At 37.1% G+C, this 23,458-nt stretch overlaps 1 protein-coding gene and 3 long non-coding RNA genes across 6 annotated transcripts in view; 2 read left to right on the top strand and 2 right to left on the bottom strand.

Annotated features, from left to right (window-relative positions):
• Window positions 1–7,033, bottom strand: part of LOC144972627 (katanin p60 ATPase-containing subunit A-like 1) — a 95,348-nt gene extending 88,315 nt beyond the window's left edge. The window contains exon 1 of one of the 3 annotated variants that reach the window (XM_078914079.1): window positions 6,859–7,033. The gene's annotated coding sequence lies outside the window, so the exon portion shown is untranslated. The remainder of the gene's footprint in view (window positions 1–6,858) is intronic. The other 2 variants (XM_078914080.1, XM_078914082.1) reach the window with 2 other exon arrangements.
• Window positions 7,034–8,190: 1,157 nt separating this feature from the next.
• LOC144972626 (uncharacterized) overlaps window positions 8,191–23,458 on the top strand; it is a 71,040-nt gene continuing 55,772 nt past the window's right edge. The window contains exon 1 of the long non-coding RNA XR_013645386.1: window positions 8,191–8,325. This is a non-coding gene — a long non-coding RNA (uncharacterized LOC144972626). The remainder of the gene's footprint in view (window positions 8,326–23,458) is intronic.
• Window positions 9,460–11,716, top strand: LOC144973795 (uncharacterized). Its single transcript, XR_013645622.1, has 3 exons — window positions 9,460–9,465; window positions 9,530–9,697; window positions 10,028–11,716. It is a non-coding gene; the product is annotated as an uncharacterized LOC144973795 (long non-coding RNA).
• On the bottom strand, window positions 13,419–20,325 carry LOC144972625 (uncharacterized). The gene is made up of 4 exons (XR_013645385.1): window positions 20,145–20,325; window positions 17,245–17,357; window positions 16,641–16,717; window positions 13,419–15,312 (listed from the first exon to the last, which is right to left on the bottom strand). It is a non-coding gene; the product is annotated as an uncharacterized LOC144972625 (long non-coding RNA).

The following is a 23,458-nucleotide window of genomic DNA, read 5'->3' as shown; positions in this document are numbered from 1 at the left end:
TGGACAGAAATTGAAATTTGACAATACAAAAGAGTGAAATATTGTTAACTTGTTCAATTTTGAAAGGTATTTTCCAAGCCTTTTTAAGACATTTAATTGCTGAGAAGCTTTACGGCAGATGGTTGTAATGTGTAAATCAAATTTTAGTTGGTAGTCTATGTCGATCCCTAGTAATTTTACAACTTCTTCACATGTAGTACTTAGTTCCAATTTTGAACGTGGGTTTCTTTGAGTGTGTTTTTGTACCTACTGCAATTGCCTGGAATTTGTCTGGGTTTGCTTGCATACAATATATTTCGAACCACTTGATATAAATTTCGCTTTCATATTCAATAGTTTTTAAAAACATATCGAAATTTGAATGAGCATATGACAGGGTAATTAATATTATCGTCAGCATAATTATATAATTTTCCCTCTCTGATAAAGTAAAGGCTGTAATTATCCCCAGACACCTGTCTGGGGATAATGAAAATTTGTTATCCCCAGACACCTGTCTGGGGATAACAAAATTTCGTTATCCCCATACACATATTTGAAACTTCGCTCTTTTAAACAATTATCCACATTCCAGAATATGGAATGTTTCCGAATGCACATAGAAATAAGGAAAGTTAATAAAATATCTATAAACACATAAAATTAACCAACATTGAATCAGTTGTTACTACAATATACACAATATGCGTCGACTTCAAAGTGGGTGTCATGGCCGAATGGTTTAGTCATCTGCCCTGATAGTTTTACCAGAATCGACGTTGTGGGTTCGAATCCTGGTTCCGCCCCTTTTTTTTTTTTTTTTTAAATTCCGTCTTCTTTTTACAGAAAGTTGCAAGGGATAAATGTCCCATCCATCCTTCCCCCCCCCCCCCTCCACTCTTTTTTTTTTTTTAAACTCTCTCTCTCTCTCTTGGTTCCTTTCTAGTTTCTATCAAATTGTCATATTCATCCCCACCCCGATCTCAAAAAGTGTCTAAAAAGAATAAATAATTAAAAAGCAAGCAAACAAATATTCAGAGAGCGACCGAATGGTCAGATAGAGGAGAAAATAAATAAACAATAATTTAAAAAAAAATAAAAACAATTTTGAGAAATTCATGCTCAGAAACAGAAAAGGCCAAACAAAAAGGAGAAAAGAATAGACTCGCACAAAAACAAAAAAAAGAGGTGGGGGGGGGGGGAGGATGGACGGGACATTTATCCCTTGCAACGTTCCGTAAATAGAAGACGGGAATTTTTTTTTTTTTTTTTTAAGTGGCGGAACCAGGATTCGAACCCACAACGTCGATTCTGGTAAAACTTCCAGGGCAGATGACTAAACCATTCGGCCATGACACCCACTTCGAAGTCGACGCAAATTGTGTATATATGTAGTAACAACTGATTTAATGTTGGTTAATTTTATGTTTTTATAGATATTTTATTTACTTTCCTTATTTCTATGTGCATTCAGAAACATTCCATATTCTGGAATGTGGATAATTGTTTAAAAGAGAGGAGTTTCAAATGTGTCTGGGCCTGGGGATAATCACAGCGTAAAGTAAAATATAGATAGATCTAGATAATAGATCATTTAAAAAGTAATGCTTTAATATTAGGGTTAGTCATAAGTCTAAGTAAAGGTGATAGGGTGTTTGTTTTCCTATTAGGGTTAGTTAAAGGTACTATCTTTTTTTTTCTTTTAGGGTTAGTTGAAGGAATATTTGAGTTGTTTCTCTTCTTAGTTAAAAAATGAAAATTCAGTTTTCAAATGACAGTATAAAATCTGGTTTACTATGATGCAGTTTACCATCCCAATGATAAAACCGTTTGAATTTTGTCTCTAGGTTATATAGAAGCAGAGTTATTCAAAGTAATACTATAGGAATCAGCCTGAAATTGGGCACCAGCTGACTGAAAAAACGAAAGGGGATTCCCCTGAAACACTGTGACGTCACAAGGCTAAGAGCCAATGACCGACGCTGACCACGGCAGTCCAAGCTGAAATGGCGTTACTTTGGTAGATCTTGAAATGAGTGTGATTTTATGGAATGCTCAAAGGGTATCCTGGAAGCAGTTTTGAAAGTTGAAAATGGTATCATTGGAAAGGAAAATGATTGAATTTTATGATTATTTCTGTTTTAAGGGAATTTTTTCATGAATGATGATAAACGGCTTGATTTTCTTGCCCACTAAAATTAAGCTATCTTTCCATTACAATATCTTCCAAATGAATTTAAGGAGGGAAACGGCAATTGTACCAAATGATAGGGCGTTCAATGCCCTTTATTTTGGTATTTAATTTCGGACTGACTATTTTCACCGTACAGTGAAAATAGTGTTTTAGGCTATTTTCACCGTACGGTGATAATAGCCTGACAGACTATTTTCACCGTATGTATCAGCCAATCAGAAGCCAGGATACTAACTGTGACGTATGTGCCTCTGCATCCAGACCATTAGAGAATTCGACCCGACATCATTTTCTTCCTGCGTGCAGACCAGTTTTAAAAAAAAGAAAAAGTTTCTCAAGAACAAGGGAGGCCTCTCGAAAGCTCATCGTTATAGCATTTCCGTGTGAGCTATCCACGAACACAAAAAATTTTTTATTCTCTATTGTCTTCTGGCACTTTTCTACTCACTTCATATCTTGTTGTTACCAACATAAGTGCCTGCTCCACTCACTTTTCTGAATTAAAAATTCACCCCATACACCGGAGCATACTCAATGTCTCAATCGTTTCTATGTTATATGTTTGTGTTGAGAATATTGGCTATTAAGCTTAACTGCTGGTCAAAATAACTTCGCGATGGTGGTGCGCGAACGAATCGGCGGTCTCCAGAAGTGGGTGAGAGAGGGATCTAGCAATGACTTGGGTTTGATACGAATATTTTTGTGTTCGTGGATAGCTCACACGGTAGAGCCACGCTCTCACCTGCCAGGCGGAGTTGTCGTACCAATAAGGTCACAGGTTCAAACCCCACCACCGCCGCGAAAATTTTTTATTCTCTATTGTCTTCTGGCACTTTTCTACTCACTTCATGTCTTGTTGTTACCAACATAAGTGCCTGCTCCACTCACTTTTCTGAATTAAAAATTCACCCCATACACCGGAGCATACTCAATGTCTCAATCGTTTCTATGTTATATGTTTGTGTTGAGAATATTGGCTATTAAGCTTAACTGCTGGTCAAAATAACTTCGCGATGGTGGTGTGCGAACGAATCGGCGGTCTCCAGAAGTGGGTGAGAGAGGGATCTAGAAATGACTTGGGTTTGATACGAATATTTTTGTGTTCGTGGATAGCTCACACGGTAGAGCCACGCGGAGTTGTCGTACCAATAAGGTCGCAGGTTCAAACCCCACCACCGCCGCGAAAATTTTTTATTCTCTATTGTCTTCTGGCACTTTTCTACTCACTTCATATCTTGTTGTTACCAACATAAGTGTTGAATTAAAAATTACACCCATACACCGGAGCATACTCAATGTCTCAATCGTTTCTATGTTATATGTTTGTGTTGAGAATATGGCTATTAAGCTTAACTGCTGGTCAAAATAACTTTGCGATGGTGGTGTGCGAACGAATCGGCGGTCTCCAGAAGTGGGTGAGAGAGGGATCTAGAAATGACTTGGGTTTGATACGAATATTTTTGTGTTCATGGATAGCTCACACGGTAGAGCCACGCTCTCACCTGCCAGACGGAGTTGTCGTACCAATAAGGTCACAGGTTCAAACCCCACCACCGCCGCGAAAATTTTTTATTCTCTATTGTCTTCTGGCACTTTTCTACTCACTTCATATCTTGTTGTTACCAACATAAGTGCCTGCTCCACTCACTTTTCTGAATTAAAAATTCACCCCATACACCGGAGCATACTCAATGTCTCAATCGTTTCTATGTTATATGTTTGTGTTGAGAATATTGGCTATTAAGCTTAACTGCTGGTCAAAATAACTTCGCGATGGTGGTGTGCGAACGAATCGGCGGTCTCCAGAAGTGGGTGAGAGAGGGATCTAGAAATGACTAGAGGATCTAGAAATGACTTGGGTTTGATACGAATATTTTTGTGTTCGTGGATAGCTCACACGGTAGAGCCACGCGGAGTTGTCGTACCAATAAGGTCGCAGGTTCAAACCCCACCACCGCCGCGAAAATTTTTTATTCTCTATTGTCTTCTGGCACTTTTCTACTCACTTCATATCTTGTTGTTACCAACATAAGTGTTGAATTAAAAATTCACCCCATACACCGGAGCATACTCAATGTCTCAATCGTTTCTATGTTATATGTTTGTGTTGAGAATATTGGCTATTAAGCTTAACTGCTGGTCAAAATAACTTTGCGATGGTGGTGTGCGAACGAATCGGCGGTCTCCAGAAGTGGGTGAGAGAGGGATCTAGAAATGACTTGGGTTTTGATACGAATATTTTTGTGTTCGTGGATAGCTCACACGGTAGAGCCACGCTCTCACCTGCCAGACGGAGTTGTCGTACCAATAAGGTCACAGGTTCAAACCCCACCACCGCCGCGAAAATTTTTTATTCTCTATTGTCTTCTGGCACTTTTCTACTCACTTCATATCTTGTTGTTACCAACATAAGTGCCTGCTCCACTCACTTTTCTGAATTAAAAATTCACCCCATACACCGGAGCATACTCAATGTCTCAATCGTTTCTATGTTATATGTTTGTGTTGAGAATATTGGCTATTAAGCTTAACTGCTGGTCAAAATAATACTTCGCGATGGTGGTTGCGAACGAATCGGCGGTCTCCAGAAGTGGGTGAGAGAGGGATCTAGAAATGACTTGGGTTTGATACGAATATTTTTGTGTTCGTGGATAGCTCACACGGTAGAGCCACGCGGAGTTGTCGTACCAATAAGGTCGCAGGTTCAAACCCCACCACCGCCGCGAAAAATTTTTATTCTCTATTGTCTTCTGGCACTTTTCTACTCACTTCATATCTTGTTGTTACCAACATAAGTGTTGAATTAAAAATTCCCCCCCATACACCGGAGCATACTCAATGTCTCAATCGTTTCTATGTTATATGTTTGTGTTGAGAATATTGGCTATTAAGCTTAACTGCTGGTCAAAATAACTTTGCGATGGTGGTGTGCGAACGAATCGGCGGTCTCCAGAAGTGGGTGAGAGAGGGATCTAGAAATGACTTGGGTTTGATACGAATATTTTTGTGTTCGTGGATAGCTCACACGGTAGAGCCACGCTCTCACCTGCCAGGCGGAGTTGTCGTACCAATAAGGTCGCAGGTTCAAACCCCACCACCGCCGCGAAAAATTTTTTAATTCTCTATTGTCTTCTGGCACTTTTCTACTCACTTCATATCTTGTTGTTACCAACATAAGTGCCTGCTCCACTCACTTTTCTGAATTCAAGATATTACCGTACGGTGAAAATAGTCTCCCACACTATTATCAGTGTACACTGAATATAGCCTTCCACACCATTATCACCGTACGGTGAAAATAGTGTTTCAGGCTATTTTCACCATACAGTGAAAATCGTCCACCAAGATATTACCATACGGTGAGAAAAGCCCCCTACACAATTATCACCGTACGGTAAAAATCGTCCACCAAAATATTATCGTACGGTGATAAAAGTCTCCCATACAATTATCACCGTACGCTGAAAATCGTCCACCAAATTATTACGGGATGGTGAAAAAAGTCAGCCACACTATTATCACCGTACGCTGAAAATCGTCCACCAAAATATTACGGGATGGTGAAAAAAGTCTCCCACACTATTATCACCGTCTGTACGGTGAAATTGTCCACCAAAATATTACCGGACGGTGAAAATAGTCTCCCACACTATTAACACCGTACAGTGAATATAGCCTGCCACACCGTTGTAGTGAATATAGTCTCCCACACTATTATCACCGTACGGTGAAAATCGTCCACCTCACCAAGATATTACCGTACGGTGAAAATAGTCTCCCACACTATTATCACCAAGATATTACCATACAGTGAAAATAGTCTGCCCCACCATTATCACCGTACAGTGAATAATATAGCCTTCCACACCATTATTACCGTACGGTGAAAATATTGTGTCAGGCTATTTTCACCGCAAGATGAGAATCGTCTCCCGCACTATTAAATTATCACCGTACACTGAATATAGCCTTCCACACCATTATAATGAATTTATGTAGTCTCTCGCACTATTATCACCGTACACTGAATATAGCCTTCCACACCATTATCACCGTACGGTGAAAACCGTCCACCAAGATATTACCGTACGGTGATAAAAGTCTCCCACACTATTATCACCGTACGCTGAAAATCGTCCACCAAAATATTACAGGACAGTGAAAAAAAAGTCTCCCTCACTATTATCACCGTCCGTACGGTGAAAATCGTCCACCACCACGATATTACGGTACGATGAACAACGTCTCCCACACTATTATCACCGTACACTGAAAATCGTCCGCCATAATATTACGGGACGATGAAAAAAGTCTCCCACACTATCATCATCGTATGGTGAACATCGTTCACCAAGATATTACCGTACGGTGAAAATAGCCTCCTACACACGGTCAGGCTATTATCACCGTACGGTGAAAATAGCGGCTTCCATTTAATTTATCCAATTCTGTAAATAAATACCAGAGATATCTCAATTTAACCAAGTCATGGTTTTAGCCTGCAGCTCATAAACGATAACTAGCGGTCACGCAGGTGAATGAGAGAACTGCGACACAGATTTAGCCCTTCATTTAAGTGCCTATAAGATTCTTAGCTTAGCTCACTAGTTAGGAGCTTTCGGAAGGCCTCCCCTTTTTTTAAGAATTAGCTCTACTTCTATCTAAACGTCTACAACAACTCTAACCTTTAACTTTAATCAAAACCGGTTTGGTCAAGAAAAAGGAACAAAGCTGATGAATTTACATCAATTTCTAGATCCGAAATAATGTCGCAGAATCAGGCTAAGGGAGCTTAGTCATAGTCCAGCTATTTTTTAGTTTCAGTTTTCGTAAGCAGTAAACAGTTGATTGGCATCGAAATAGGAAGGAGGAGAATTTGTACTTCCACAGTAAAGAGTTCCGAAAAAGTGGCTCTCGATGAAGAGGTTTGAAAGCAGCGGGCGTGCCTTGTGATTACCTGCGCGTACAGTAGAGTGCAATAAGAATTTAAGTAATTATGCCCGTGTTTGGCTTTATTTTTCGGTCATTCTCAGTGTAATTGCCAGAGCAGATGGATTCTCTATATAAAACCCAATGTGGAATCTTTACAATTTAGAATTAATAAATTAAAATTACTATAATCCTTCAATTATAAGTGTCCGTTTGGAATTACTGAAAACTTTGCACTTTACACACATTAGCCAATTCGAATGGGGTTTTTTCTTCTGAATTTTCAGAATTTTAATCAACCAAATTCGACTCAGCTGTAAATGTGTACTTAGCAAAGCATATTGACGAATATTCTAAGAGTGCTACATGTGTTACAAAAAGGTGTTGGACGAGAAACGTGAACTATCTATACGTCTATCGGCATATCTGTCTTATCTATTCATCCATTTATCCACCCATCTATCTATCTATCTATCTATCTATCTAGCTATTTAAAAAAAAATCTATCCATCCATCACTCCATCTATCTATCCATCCATCCATCTATCTATCTGTCTGTCTATCTATCTATCTATCTAATCTATCTATCTAATCTATCAAATTTAATCTATCGAATCGATCTATCTAATCTCTCTCTCTCTCTCTCTCTCTCTCTCTCTCTCTCTCTCTCTCTATCTATCTATCTATCTATCTATCTATCTATCTATCTACCTTATCTATCTCTCTCCCTCTCTCTCTGTATCTATCCATCCATCCATTTCATATATATATATATATATATATATATATATATATATATATATATATATATATATATATATATACATATATATATATATATATATATTTATTTAAATGTATATAAACAGTGATGGCTGGTAATAATGGGCAGGGTGGGCAAATACCAGCCTGTTTTTTCAAGTTATATGCTGTATTACCAGGTCCGAAATAATCTAATGGCTACGCTTATTTGTACTACCACTGCAAATAACGCCAGAGCTTATTTGTACTCTTACTAAAAATAGAATTTGCGTAATTACTAAAAATATAACATTTTATACGGATAGAACTGCAATATACAATGAATTATCTGGAAGTCTGGAAGTCAAAAAGTGACCACTTCATCTCATCACAATCACATTATAACTATTATTACAAGTTGATTTTGACGGACTTTGGTAATTCTTCACTCTTTTCAAGTCACAGAATACTCAGTTTACAAGGTAAGCATACGAAATGCACATTTTAATTCATTTCTTATTTTTATAACTAAACATGCTTTGGGGTTGTGTGTTTGTTGATTGTGCATCAGCTGACGACACATTTGTCGCTACCGCGAATTACTTAACTTTATTACTTTATTTTGTGAAAAATAACAATAACAGGGCTTTAAAAAAATTGAAATACTAATTCCCCCCCCCCCCCCAAATAATTTAAATCATCCTTCCATGTCAGGCGATTAAAACCAGGTGTTTCAATGTTCGATCCCCAGAGAAGGCCCTGATCCCCAGTCAAAAGGTTGCTAATTTTATCACGATCAAGGGGTTTCGAGTACTCACGACATTCCAGGCTCAGGGTCCTTTCGCGGGGTTTTAACTTTTAAGCCCAGCAGAGAACTCGCGCAATTCGGTTGGACAGGCCCGATACTATTTTTAGAAGGCCCTGATCCCCAGTCAAAAGGTTGCTAATTTTATCACGATCAAGAGGTTTCGAGTACTCACGACATTCCAGGCTCAGGGTCCTTTAAAAAAATACTTTTCATTCAGTTATTGTTATTATCTTTATTATGGCCGACACATCGTCCATACTTTTTCAAAACTTTTTTTTTTTTTTTTTGGGGGGGGGGGGGGGGGGGGGCTTTTTTTTTATATCGGAAAATTGGGTTTTGTATGTTATGTTCATGGAGAGAGAGAGAGAGAGAGAGAGAGAGAGAGAGAGAGAGAGAGAGAGAGAGAGAGAGAGAGAGAGAGAGGAGAGAGAGAAATATTTTATAATGATAAGATATCTGTAGTGGTAGTATTATTAGTAGTTTTGAAATGCCTATGATGATGACAATGTGAGATAATTATATTAGTGTGATTATTTTTATTATATTTTTAAAAATTACGTACGGCTATGTCGTAGTGGTATGACACTCGCTTTTGGACCGGAAGGTCCTGGGCTCGAGCCTCGCTCGGCGCATAGTTGAGCCCTTGGAAAAGGCACTTTGCTCACTTTCTCTCACCGGACTCAGTTGTAAAATGTGTACTTGGCCGTTAACTGCGTTGTCTCTGTCCGAAGTAATTGTAATATCGCCTAACAGACGTTATGTCCCGTTCAACATGCGAAGTGTTGCTGTTATAAACTTTAGCATTGGCATGTATGTGCCTATTTTGCTGTAGTGAATTTAATTTAATTTTTTGTTTTCATCGACGGCTAACATGAAAGAACACTGTTGACGTTACTGGTGTCCTGACAATCCATAAAGATGCTGGCTCAAGGGCTATTCTGGCAAGGTGTGTTGAGGCAAACCTTTGCCTGTGGCAAAACTCATCAATCAGCAAACCATCATCTGGGCCAGCAGACCAGAGTGTCTGCATGCACTTTTTGACAATGGTTAGTAATGTTTTCAAATCTCCATTGCGCCTTTACATTTTTTATTGGTGATCAATAAAATAAATGCTCATTTTTCTAAATGAAAATGGCAAAGCATCATTTGAATTGAATTACTACTGAATGTATTAACTTAACGACAGACTATAGTTTGTTGCCAAGAGTTTTGTTCTATGGATGTAAAACCAATGAAATTTCAAGTGTGTTGGTGTGAATAATGATCATTTTTTAAAAATTGCTATGTCTTTGACAAATGCATTTTATGACAATAATGCCATTTCCAAAAATTGCTAATGAAATGTGTCTCTTTTTTATTTCAATTTTTCCATCCAGAGCAGGATCAACCCTCTTTGTGGAACTACAAAAAAAGTGGTGGCAAACAAGTAGTGTTGACTTTTTCTGTAAGATTTTCAAGGGTTTGGGAAAGCAAATTGCTTTTTATTCAGAGCTAGTGCACTATTTAACTGTTTTATTGTCTAAAATAGAATTGATTTTGCAGTTCAACTTGACTAGATATCTAATTTTATACGACTTGTCTCTCAAGTAGAATAAAAAAATGAAAAATGAGGATAGCGTGCCATATCATATTTTGAAAAATCATTTAATATATCTAGAAATCATCTGTATAACCTATTGTATACAGTAAATAATTAGGTTTTGTGATTATAATGATGAATTCATAAGGTATGACATCATATTTGACCACAAAATTATTTTATCTCTGGGCGTAAAAAAATCAATTTTACAGCATTTTTTTTTATCTAAGGGGTATGGGTTAGTGAACTGATTATAATTTTTTTTAGACTTAGATCAATCTACAAAATTTTCGTTTTCTTGTCCTATTACGGTCATATTTTGAAAGTTTGATGGATCATTTCTTTTAGTTGTCTGCAAAATCAGCCTTTTAACTTTATGTCAAATTATAGAAAAAGCTTGCGCTTTCTCAAATGTCTGTTTTATGTCATTTGTCTGATTTTCTAGCAATCCTACCTCAATCATTTTCCTTTAAATTATCTTCAAATTTATTCAGAATCTTTTCTATGATGTGTTTTACATCATGATGTGAGGGTGGTTGGATGGGAGCATCATCCTTGAATCATATACCTATGATGTTCGCATGGGTGTACGATCCGATAGTGATGTCGTTTCTTCTTCTCTTTACTAGCCTATCCTGCTTCTTTGGTTTGTGATTGTATTTTTGACAGGGGATATTTTTTTCCTGTAAATCCTCTGCCTGTTTGTTCTTGGTTATTTATAATTTAGCTTATGATGATATCTTTAGGTTATGATTTTGATTGACATTTGTACTATTTTTGTTAGATTGCTTGTTTTTTTGTTTCCGCGGTCTCTCATATAACCTCAATTGTGTTGGAAGAGACCTAAAGCAACAAACAAACAAAAAAAAAAACATCATGATGTAAGTGTTTGGGGGTAAATTAAAATTTAGCAATTTTATAAATTTTAAAATTCATTTGTTCCTGTCGATCCGCGCTAAATTTTCAGTTGAAATCAAATAAAAATTCTAAAAAAATTATTCCAAGAGTTTTCATGATATAGCTATTTATGAAAGAAACATTGTGTTTAAATTTGAAAGAAATTTTTATGCTAGTTTTTGGTGCATGTATGTTAGAAATTTTAGGGTTTTACGTCTAATTTTAGCTTATGTTGCCCCTTAAAAAAGTTTTTTTTTTTAATTGTTATTTTTGGTGTTTAGCATCAAATTATACATTACATTATTAGTTCATGAGATATAATTAAAGAATTTTAGAACTATAAAGCATATTTGACCACTAAAGTAATTTTTTGGTGAATAACAGCAGATATTAAATTATTTCGCAATTTTTTTTCTTAGAGGTATGGGTTAGCGAATCGTTTATAATTTTTTTCAGAATTTGATCAATTTATAAAATATTACTGTTTTCTTGTTCCATATTGGTTATACTTGATGAATGTTGGCCTTTGTCTGCATAATTAGCTTTATTATCAAATTAAAGACAAATTTTTCATTTTCTCAAAATTTCATTGTGCGTCATTCTCTGATTTTCTAACATTCACATCTGGATTGTTTCCCATCAGATTGTCTTCAAATTTGGTCAGAATTTTTCTTATGATGTGTTTTGCATCATGATGGTTGGGTTTTGGGCTAAACAAAAATTTAGCAGTTTTATGAATTTTTAAATCAATTTTTTTTTCCTGTCATGTCACACCAAATTTTCACTAAGAAATCGAAAAAAAATTCTGAAAAATTTATTTTCAAGACTATTGCTAAACCTATCCATCTTGTTGTAAGAAACATTTTGTGTAAATTTGAAAGAGATCTGTTCGTTGTTTTTTTCTGCATCACTGTAAGAATTTTTGGGGTCTAATCTGAGCTTATATTGTCCCCCCTGGTGGTAGGGATTTGGTGGCTAATAGTATTAGCACTGGTTAGGGACTCAGTAATAGCCATGTCGTAGGAACTCGGCGAGTAAAAGTGCTGGTGATAGGGATTCAACGAGTAAAAGCGCTGGTGGTAGGGACTCAGTGAGTAATAGCGCTGGTCGTAGGGACTCAGTGAGTAAAAGCGCTGGTCGTTGGGACTCGATGAGTAAAAGCTCTATGACTCGCTGAGTAATAGCGCTGGTGGTAGGGGCTCAGTGAGTAATAGCGCTGGTCGTAGGGACTCAGTGAGTAAAAGCTCTATGACTCGGTAATAGCACTGGTGGTAGGGACTCGAAGAGTAAAAGCACTGGTGGTAGGGACTCAGTGAGTAAAAGCTCTATAACTCGGTAATAGCACTGGTGGTAGGGACAGTGTCAGTGAGTAAAAGCGCTGGTGGTAGGGACTTGGTGAGTTATAGCACTGGTGGTAGGGACTCGGTGAGTAAAAGCTCTATGACTCAGTGAGTAAAAGCGCTGGTGGAAGGGACTCGGTGAGTAATTGCACTGGTGGTAGGGACTCGGTGAGTAAAAGCTCTATGACTCAATGAGTAAAAGCGCTGCTGGTAGGGACTGTTTGTGTATTTATTTGTTTTTGAGGGTTTTACGGCGCTTGCAACACATTAAGGTCATATCAGCGCCAGTAAAAAGGAAGAAATGGGATAGTAAAAAGTTATAGAATTCAATTAAAGCACCCAAGAAAAGGTAAGACAAAGGGGAATTTGTTCAAATGGGAAACAGATGTAGATTCCAAGAGCACACCATCAAAGTACTCAGTTTAAGATCACCTAAAAGTCTCATCCAGACACAAGCACAGGTCCCGACTAAGAGGAATACACTCAAATGTTAACAAATCAAATATAATATGTAAATAAAACATAATACAGTACATAACAGAGAGATGATTTACAATGAAAAAAATATCATCTCCCAAAACTAACTATACATTCGACTGCTTCCCTCTCAGCCAGGGGATCCGGCCAGGACCAGGACAAAACCAAGTAATCTCATTCCAAGACAAAGACAGAAAGCATGTTGGAAAACAGATATAAGGGGATAGAAGACACAGTATGAACCCCCCTGCCCACATTTGGAGGTCAGGAACCCCGCCCAGGTGGTAGGGACTGGGTGAGTAATAGCGCTGGTGGTAGGGACTCAGTGAGTAAAAGCGCTGGTAGGAATTCAGTGGTGTCACTGATTTTATGACATTAGAATATAAAGAAATTTACAACTACAATCAGACTAATGATTTTACAAAAGGTCCCCACAAAAAACTATATCTTTAAATTATTAAACAAGTCTGTTGATTAAATTAAATTATAATTTTATTTTAAAAGATCAAGAAAATGTCAAAATAAAAATGAAAGTTTTGACAACCAAAATGTACCTATTCCGTAACATATAAAGACACACAAACAAATCTTGTCTTCTTGCTCCTCTGTAATCTTGACACAGCATTGCTCTGATATTTCGTGAAGATGTGTAGCATGAACACTACTTCACTCTATACCGATCACGACCCAACAAGTATTGAGAACAACCATGCTTCTCAAATTTGTTTTACATACAGGACTTTGCACTATCCTTTTGAATCTGGATAGAGACTTGACCGACTCAATTGTTAACGGGCACCTTTTTACTGTCACACGCTTTTATTGGGATGTGATATTACGACTTATAATGTCCCTTTTTATTTCGTCACTGACCGACCACCTTTGAAATTTTGATATTCTACAACACAGTGTTTGGTCTCCTGTGTTATATTTGTTTTATTCTGTACCGACCTGTATAACACAGTTTCTGCCTTCTCTGTGTTATATTTTTATTGGGACATATAGTAACAGATTTGCCTTCTCTGTACTATGAATTGGTCACCCGTTCACGGACTGACACAGTACAGTAGCCTGCACTATGCCTTGCTATCTTCCGGCCCCAAACGTACTTCACACAATCAACCCTGCATTATGTGAAGGATAGCTAGTGACGTTTGGCGACTGAGAGACATTGTCATCACAAGATAGCATAGCAACAGGTTTGAAAAATACCAACTTGTGGTTGCCTAAAGCTAATATCCCATTGAGACTTAAGCTCGTTCTACAGTAACGTGACAGCCCCCACCCACGTTAAAAATTTACTTTTTTGGTGGTTTATTACATGAAAATAAATTTTACAAATGGACAATGAGTAAATGTATTAAGGGAATTCTGTATGAAATTTCCTGTGTAGAGTCACATTTGAAAAATTTCGCAGTCTAACTGTCTCTGTCGTGTCAAGGGCATCTTTATGGTCGCATGTCTCTGTTATCTGGAGTCCCTGTCTGGTCAGTCTGTGTGTCCATAACGTCTTTGGTCTCTCTGTCTAGTCAGTTTGTGTGTCCATAACATCTGTGGTCTCTGTCTGGTCAGTCGGTGTGTCCATAACTTCTGTGGTCTCTGTCTGGGCAGAGTGTGTATTTATAATGTCTGTGGGGTCTGGTCAGTACGTGCATTTACAATGTCTGGTGTCTCTGAAAAGTCAGAAAGAGGGTTAGAATGGGGATTTGTCTGTATTAAGTCAGTCATGTCAACAATGTCAAAGTCTTTATCTTCAGAGACAATAGTCAAAAATTGTTCCAACTGGGAGATTCTTTGCAGAAACTGATGTTCTACCATAACTTGAAATAAGCTATTGATCCTGTTTGTCACTGAAGATACAATTCGATACAGTCCTTCCTGTGTATTTGTCACACGTCATACTGGTACAATGTCAGTTTCAGGTTGGTCATGGATTTCCAGTCTTTCGCCCGCCATGACCCTCATCATCTATGCACATAATATTCACAAGTGGATACAAATATCGATTTACTTTGTATGTTGCATCCATAACAAACACATCACAAAAAACACTCAAATCACGCCTCATTCTTCCCGTTACTTAAAACAAATACTCAAAACCAACATCCTCATTCACACTGAACTTTGTTACACCTCCTTCCTCCTCTATCTCTCTCAGTAATTCCTGTACCGTCTCACCGTCCGTCCTGTCAATATCAGTCTTGAACAATCTCCGCTGCAAATCTTCGACATCTTTAGGCAATACATTTTATCCTTGGCTTGATTGAATGTATTGCCTAAGTTGGGTTGTGGACACCTTTGTTTTAGCCATAGCCTTCACTGTCTCATTCACGAGGGGCAGGCGATTCTCCGGATAAAGTGAGGATGGCTAAATGTAAAAAGAAAAAAGATTAAAAGTACAAAATTGTATGCAATAGCATTCAATTCAGACCTGCCAGCTAACAAAACAATAAAAAGCATTTTATTTTTTATTGACAATTTAAAGACAAAAATCTGCATATAAACCCATAATGCACGAGTTGTGTTTGTCACTCTAAAATACTTGAATGAACTAAAATGCAACAGGCGCTCATCAAATTCAAGGGTTAAATGAATGACTGCAGAATTCCCAACAAACGTCGCTTCATTGTCTTTGTAACATTTTCATGGCATACAAAAACGCAATAGAGTGGTCACCATTTATAATTAGTCTTCAGAAATCAAGCACTTATAACTGCATCGTACTCATAGTCAAAGTCAAATTTTATTTTGAAAAGTCTATGGACAACCATCAAATCTTAAAATTCCTTATCTGGAACAAAAAAAAAAAACAAAGACAAAAAAAAAAAAAGACCCAAAAAAATACCACCACCTAGATCTGCTTATATTGTCTTACAGGACTTAATAGCGCTTACAACACTATAAAAAGGATGATGATATGGTGACTGATTCAATAAATAGGGAACAGTAGATTTCACGAGCACCTCAAAGATGTACCAATTTTGACATTACCTCAAAGTCTCACCGAGACACAAGCAAAGGATCCTGCTAAAACATTTACATAATGCAATAATATTCAAAACCTATAACAGTACATAACAGAGAGATGATTTACAGTATAAAAAATCATCTCAAGAAGAAAGGTACTGTATTTGACTGTCTGCCTCCCAACTAAAGACCCCCGCAAGGACCAGGAAAAAAATGAGCAATCTTAATCCATAACAAAGACAGGGAGCAACATGGAAAGGGAAAACAAATATAAGGGATAGAAAAATGTGAACTCTCTGCCCAGAACCCTTCCAAGAAATTTTTTTTTTAATAAAAAAAAAATACAAATTCTGGAACAGTCAATTTTGTCACAAGCTGGTCATCATCTCTCCATCTCAGTGCGCCACCTTGAATGTATCGTAATAAAATATGAGTTGGAATGGCTGTTGTTCTTTAAACATTTGGTCCTGGTGTCAACAGTGCATTTACCTAACTAATCTATTACTATATATTACACTCAATAGTGGGAGGGAGGAGGGACAATTAAGTACTGAAAATATAAAGTAACAAGAAAAGAAAAAATAATACATATTTATAAAAAAAATTGAGTCTAATTGCGACTAAAATAGAATTTGCAATTAATTGCTGTCAAGTGTAAAATTTTCGGCAGTGAAAAACTGCAGGGACAAAATGTCGATGGAAAATAAGTATAAAATGAATGAGTCTTACCAATTTATCGCATGGGTGATTTTCATGGTTGTGATTAGACCCTGTAACCCTCAGAAGCCAGTATTAATTTCAGAGTCCTGCATGGTAAGAAAAACTTTTTATTACTTAATAATAAAATTATCCACAACATAGTATGATAAAATATTAATAGCGTTGTCACTTGCATACCTCAATTGTGAAGGATTTCAACATGCAGATTATAGAGCAATTGAAAATAAATCTTAATAAGACATTCAATAATAATACTAATCCAGCGCAATCAGATTTTTTGAACAAATCAAGTCTTTCACTTTTTAAAACTGTTCTGGTAATAGTTGAACTATTGTCTTGCTGCATTACATCGTGCAGCCCGCCCACTGAAGACTGTAAATGAGCTGCAGATAGGCACACATTGCCTCTTCCTCTGGATGTTTTAAAATTCAGAATCAGTTTGATTGCTTTATTAAAATTGTCTTGGCAATCAAGATAGAAAAGCTGATGGTGATAATTTACTTCCGAGTTATGCTGAAATATTATAACCTTGTGCATATAATATTTTCATTTTTTTTTAAATATGTAAAAGTAAAAAAACACCTCCTGCCCCCGTCCAAAAACAACCTCCTACCTCTGGTTAGGGCGAACTCCTTTGCTTGAAGTCAATTGCTTTTTGCCCTGCTTGCATTCATAGACACAAAAGTCATAAATTAGCCAACTTTCCTCAGGGTGATATGATGGAAGCTGAAAAACACGGAATAATATAAAAGATCATAACATAAACACCTAAATATTAAGTTAAAAATTGCAATATTTTCTCCAACTGAGACAAAGGTGTTACAGTTCAGTACGTTAGAAGAATAAGAAAGTAAGTCGAGAGTTTTCTCGAAGAACTTAAATTTGTGACGTGGTACTCAAATCAGGGACTAGGTCAAAAGCTGAATGGCACAAATGGAAAGCCAAAGGCATGTTGTTTTCAATATTTAAAGTCAATAAAAATTCAAATTCTGTGCATTCTAATATTAGGCAAACAACTACAGACCACACTAAATTGAATTGTATTAAGTAAAAGGATCTTGTCACATTCAATCAAGCTGTCATTTGAGAAAAATTACTTCATTATAAATTGAAGTTCAGATCGCATGTTTGAAGCCGTATTAGGAAAATTCATGTATCTGTGTATAAGCCAAGTTTCATCAAAATCACAGTGGCAACGAGTGTCTAATATTTGCCACCAGATACACTCGTAAAATTTGAGTGTAGGCCTATTTAGCAAAATCATATATTAGGAATGGTTTATACTACATCATAAAGTAGCGCATGCCCGTCATCATCCTGCATCTTTATTATATATATATAAATATTAAAAAAGAATTGAGCTTTCATAAGCCGCAATATCCACCAAACATGCTCAAAGCACTTTACAAAGGATCCATGACTAGCAGCAACACGTAACAAGTAGAACGTTAGGCGACGTTTTTCTTCTGACAGACAACGCTCTTAGCGGATAGGAAATCATACACATGAGTACAGTGAGAGAATGTGAGTCCTTGATGAGGCTCGACCCCAGGACCTTCCAATCCGGAAGTGAGTGCCACACAGCCGCATATATCTTGGCTGTTCTTGAGAATTTGCCAAACACCTACAAACTAATTAGTAAAAAGAGGGGAGATGGGCAGAAATAGACAGACAGATACACACTCAGAGAGAGAGAGAGAATAATATCAGTTGCCTGTGGTGTCAGTCCGTTTAGGAGTGAGGTGGCGGAAGAAGTAGTCTAGCATTAGTACTTGGGTAGTAGTAGTAAGTAGTAAATAGGGGAGGTCTTCTGCACATTCCTTGAGCTAAGGAAAGTATTCCTTCAACTAACCTTAAAATAAAAAATAAAACATTGTACATTTCCAACACTTGGACCTGCACTATGACCTATAACTAAAACTAACAGACAAAAAAAAAAAAACCCCGCTAAGACTCCTCTCCAGTACCTTTCAATATTTCAAATTGAATTAAAATGGCTGCGGAAAACTAAAACAATGGTCATATAAGGAAATTTACAAATCAATCAAGTTGTTCTACAGGTTTTAAAATGAAAATATGAAGTAACAAGATATCACTCTAATATAGTGACACCTAACTAACACTAGACATCACACCAGCAGCAATGCTGAGCGGAGTAATTTTACTTTTTTCACTAGCAACCAAGTTGCCACATTGGATTTTCTTTCTTTACTTTTTTTTTTAGTGTTCTGCTAATGTGCAATCTACATTTAAAATAAAAAGTGGCATCTTTCATTTCTTCTAATTCTTAACAGACACGATTATGTCCACTTCACATCTCAACAACAGGGACAATTTTTTTCACTTCTTGAGGCAGTTTTTTCTTACTTCTTTTAAATTTCATTTTTTTAAAGCTTCTTTATTGATTTGATTATAAGTTCTATTGTTCTTCTTTTATTATAATTTCATTGTCAATATCATTTTCATCCGTCATCAGCATACTTTTACAGTACTTTTACCATGTTATTCTTACGCTCTTACAGTTACAGTACAGCAGAGCTATACCTAACGCAGACCTTTAAAGTGCTACTAAATTTGAAAAATTAAAATAAAACGTTTGACAAAAGATCCACAGTTCAAAAGCTAAAACAATTATAAAGTGAAACTACCTCGAGGCTCGAGGAACATCGGGGGTAAGGTCTCCCGCCCATACTGGGCACTGGGGGACTGGAAGTCTAGAGAGCTGCGCCGGTGGAACCCGTAATTTAGTTTCTTAAACGGTTCCGATCAGTCAGGAGAGGAGTAGTACCTATCTAGTTGTAGTTATTAGTAGAAGAAGAAGAAGAAGAAGAAGGAGCATGTTCAGGTTCAAGTTCAACCCTCTTCTTTAACTTCTTAGTAGGCACTTGCAAGAATTTTTCAAAATAGTGGCTATGGGTATTAATTTAGCGTAGAAAAATAAAGGGGAGTGAAACATTAACTAGAGTGAAAAATTATCGCTCTGTCTCAACTGGTTAAAAAGTTATGACCGTTTATGTGGTGGAAAATCTCTAATTAATAGGAAAAAATGTGACAAAAGCACAGCATCCCAATGGATAATCACGTATAATTCAGAAACAGCTTCAGATACAACTTTCAAATTTTTACATGTGGTAAATCAACATCTCTGTAATACATTGCAAACAGAAAATGAATTATTTTGAGAAAGAAAAGTATAGTTTAGAGCTGAGACAGCTGAAATCAAGGAAAAATAGATCACGACATGCAAATGAATGGCCGATTGGAATTTTGGAAAAGTCAATAATAAAATATTTATTCACATGAAGATAGACCAAATACACCACTGAATCGGCGTCATTTAGTTGTTCACTTTGAACTTTTCAAAATGAAAATAGACCTCATGCAAGCAAAGATATGAACTGACAAATGTTTGAGGTGGTGTACTCTTCTTAGTTGATAGAGTTAGAGTGAGAATGACGAGAAATGAGTTGCCACTTAATTAAGGAAAAAAATTGTCGTATCTAGTTTACTTACCTTCTTTGTTGACTTTTTAATAAAAAGTACATTATTCTCATTTTCGAATGTTTTCAAATTGGAGAAAAGATGAGAATGTCTCGTTTACCGAGAGGGCCATTTTCTTTGCTTCACACTTCTCAAAGACAGACCGCGAAAAGTGGAGGCTGGGGTCGGCTGGTCCTTGATAGCTCACAAATGCAACTTTAAACGCATAAGAGTGCTGGGAGTAGGTAGCTACAAATAGGTAAAGGAGCGGTGGTTTGCAACTTTAAACACATAAGAGTTCTGGGAGTACAAATAGTGAAAAGCGGTAGTTTTCGCTATTTGTAGTGGTAGTACAAATAACCACTTCGTAATCTAATTTAAATTAGATAACTTTAAAAGTTAGTACTTAAACTTGATACTTCGTACTGAAATCAATTTGTGTGTATTTTTGATAGATTGAGAATCACCATGCACCCCGTAATGCATAAACCAGGATACGCTCCTCTTCTTTTTATCACCCCCCCCCCCCCCCCCCCCCCCCAACCACTCCACTCCGCCCACATCGCCATCTCATCTTCACGTTGCCTGACGGTGAACTCCGATTTTGCTGTCTGGCCTCTAGTACTAGGTCGGGCTAATTCAAATGAGCCCACCTTATAAACCAGTGAACACTAAATAGAGATTTTGGCAAACGAGCTTTTTCTTCTTTATTGCCTTACTTGTGCTGGTACCATTGATGTAATGACATTGGGAAGGTTCCAGAATTGAATTAAATTTATTAATTTACTAATATTATATCAAGTTAGTATTAACTTGTGTTGTTTTTATATATTTGTTTATCCATTTAAATTATTTCTTTTTTTTTTTTTCTTGTTTTCTTTAGTCCTCCTCAAAACTCATTTATTTAAATTGTTTTCTTATTTGTTTTTTTGTTGTTGTTTTTGTTTTGTTTTTTGTTTTTGTTTTTTTAACAAATTAATTTGTTAGTTCTTTTTTTCTTCAAATTCTTAAAGTAATTACCACTGTATTTTTATTGCCAAACTAAATATTTTTGCAAAACAATGTAATTTTCTATTGTATTACCTCTAATAAAACAAAACACTTTTATTCAAAAGTCACGACTAAATAAATATATAAAATACAACCACCATTTTGGTTTTCTCAACAATTGAATTAGTATACGAGAAATATTCTTCTGAGAAAAGAGAGGGTTGAATTCTAACTAAGTTATAGAGGAAATAAATACGTTTAAAGGAAGGGTGGGCAGATTCCATACTTGCCCGTCCTGAAGCTAATACATACATAAAGCCCCCCATAGACGCCCAGATCTCATCGCGGGACAGGCACTGCTGGGTCGCTGTGACCCGATCCCTGCGTTTATCGCAGATGATTTTTGCCCACACACGGGGAGATATTTTTTTAGGCGATCGGCGATCGGCGATCGGGGGCGTGGCAGTATAGATAGTATGCAGATGACGTCACTCGGGCCTTTGTTATTGTTTTTGCCATCCGCGTTTGTGAGCTGTTCTCACTAAACTGTATTAACCTGACTATAAACGTTCATGGTTACACAGAGTTTGTGTGTTGGTCCGTTATACTTCCGGATGGCAATGTTGTGAACTCCTTGGCCAAGCGCATTCTATCTATAAAACAGTGGACAATTTTTTTTCCGGATTTTCGAAGTTTTCACGTCGGATTCGTGATCAGCGTCAAATTTACAATAGGTTTGATACTAAGAACTGTGTGTTTACTCCAAAAATTGGTGAAATTAGACATGAATTTTAATTAATAGTGAGGCTATGTGGCCGACAGAACCGATCCCAGTTACTGTCTGTTATTCTATCTTTCGTCTTGCGCACAATAGTGATTACTTCTCACTAAATTATATCAATTAGACTGTTGAAGGAACGAAATTGACATCATTCCACTCTTTGGTATTGTGTTAAGGCAGTCATTTTGGTAATTAGTTCTCACTAAATTATATCAATCAGACTTTTAACGTTCAAGGTTACTCGTAGTTTTGTGTGACGGTACGTTATTTCCGACTGGTGGATGTTGTGAGCATTTTACCTAAACTCATAGCATCAATAACCGTCCAAGATATTTGCATCATATGTAGCAATAGCTATAATAATCTAACATGTCGAGAGAGAGAGAGAGAGAGAGAGAGAGAGAGAGAGAGAGAGAAAAAGAGAGAGAGAGGGAGAGAGAGAGAGAGAGAGAGAGAGAGAGAGAGAGAGAGGGAGAGAGAGAGAGAGAGAGAGAGAGAGAGAGAGAGAGAGAGAGAGAGAGAGAGAGAGAGAGAGAGAGAGAGAGAGAGAGAGAAATTTACTTACGCTATATTCAATAAAGGTGCTCAAATCACTTTATAAGGGTCCTTGGCCAACATAAAAACATGTTAGACGAGACATGACTGTTAAGCGATATTGCAATTGTTTCCCGACAGAGACGACGCTGTAAACAACGAGGTACTCTTTTTAAGAGTGAACAAGGTGAGAGAATGCGAGTAAAGAGCCTTTTCCAAGGACTCAATTATGCGCCACTCAGAGTGGGACTCGAATCCAGTACCGTCCGATCCAAAGGCAGCAGCAGCCTCTTATGGTTCACACTATTATGTTATGACGATCGACCCAATCAGCAAAGTCCGTCCGCATTCGTGCACCGTCGCAAACCCGCCTGGTAGCATCGTCACAACGATCCAAAGGCGAGTGTCATTTCACAAGACCACATGCATAGATTCATAGATTCATATGTATTGAAGGAGGAGAGAGCGGATGGAGAGAGTAAAGTTCTTGGATATTTATAGAAGGAACCCAATTGATGTCACTCATCTCATTGTTATTGTTTTTAGACACCCATTTTTATGATTAGTTCTCATTAAAATATATCAGACTATAACGTTCAAGGTTCCATGTAGATTTTTGGGCTGGAGTGATATTTCTGGCTGGCGGACTTTGTGAGTATTTTAATTTAACACAGAGCATCAATAGAAGGAATTAATATGACGTTAGTCAACCCGTTGTTATTGCCATTTTTATAATTAACGTATCACTAAGTTATATCAATCAGACTATGAACGTTCGAGTTTGCAGTTTTGTGTGTTAATATGTTATACCCCGATAGAGATGTCGTGAGTATTTTCCAATACGCATAACATCAATACATTTTAATCCGATTTAAGTTTAAAAGCAACGTAGACCACGGAAATTTTTCCATTTTGTGGACAATAAAGATTTGTTATGTATCGTCATAATTATTATTATTATTATTATTTATAAAACAAATCGACAGTGCTCCCGTGGCAGGTTAAACGGGTACTCCTCGGGACTACTCGCATTCGCACCCCC

The sequence above is a fragment of the Berghia stephanieae genome, chromosome 5 (genome assembly GCF_034508935.2).
Source record: "Berghia stephanieae isolate SIO BIC M18660-M18661 chromosome 5, UCSD_Bste_1.3, whole genome shotgun sequence".
In the NCBI taxonomy this organism is placed as follows: domain Eukaryota; kingdom Metazoa; phylum Mollusca; class Gastropoda; order Nudibranchia; family Aeolidiidae; genus Berghia; species Berghia stephanieae.
The sequence above is the reverse complement of the archived record's forward strand: the minus strand, read 5'-3'. Positions and strand labels throughout refer to the sequence as shown.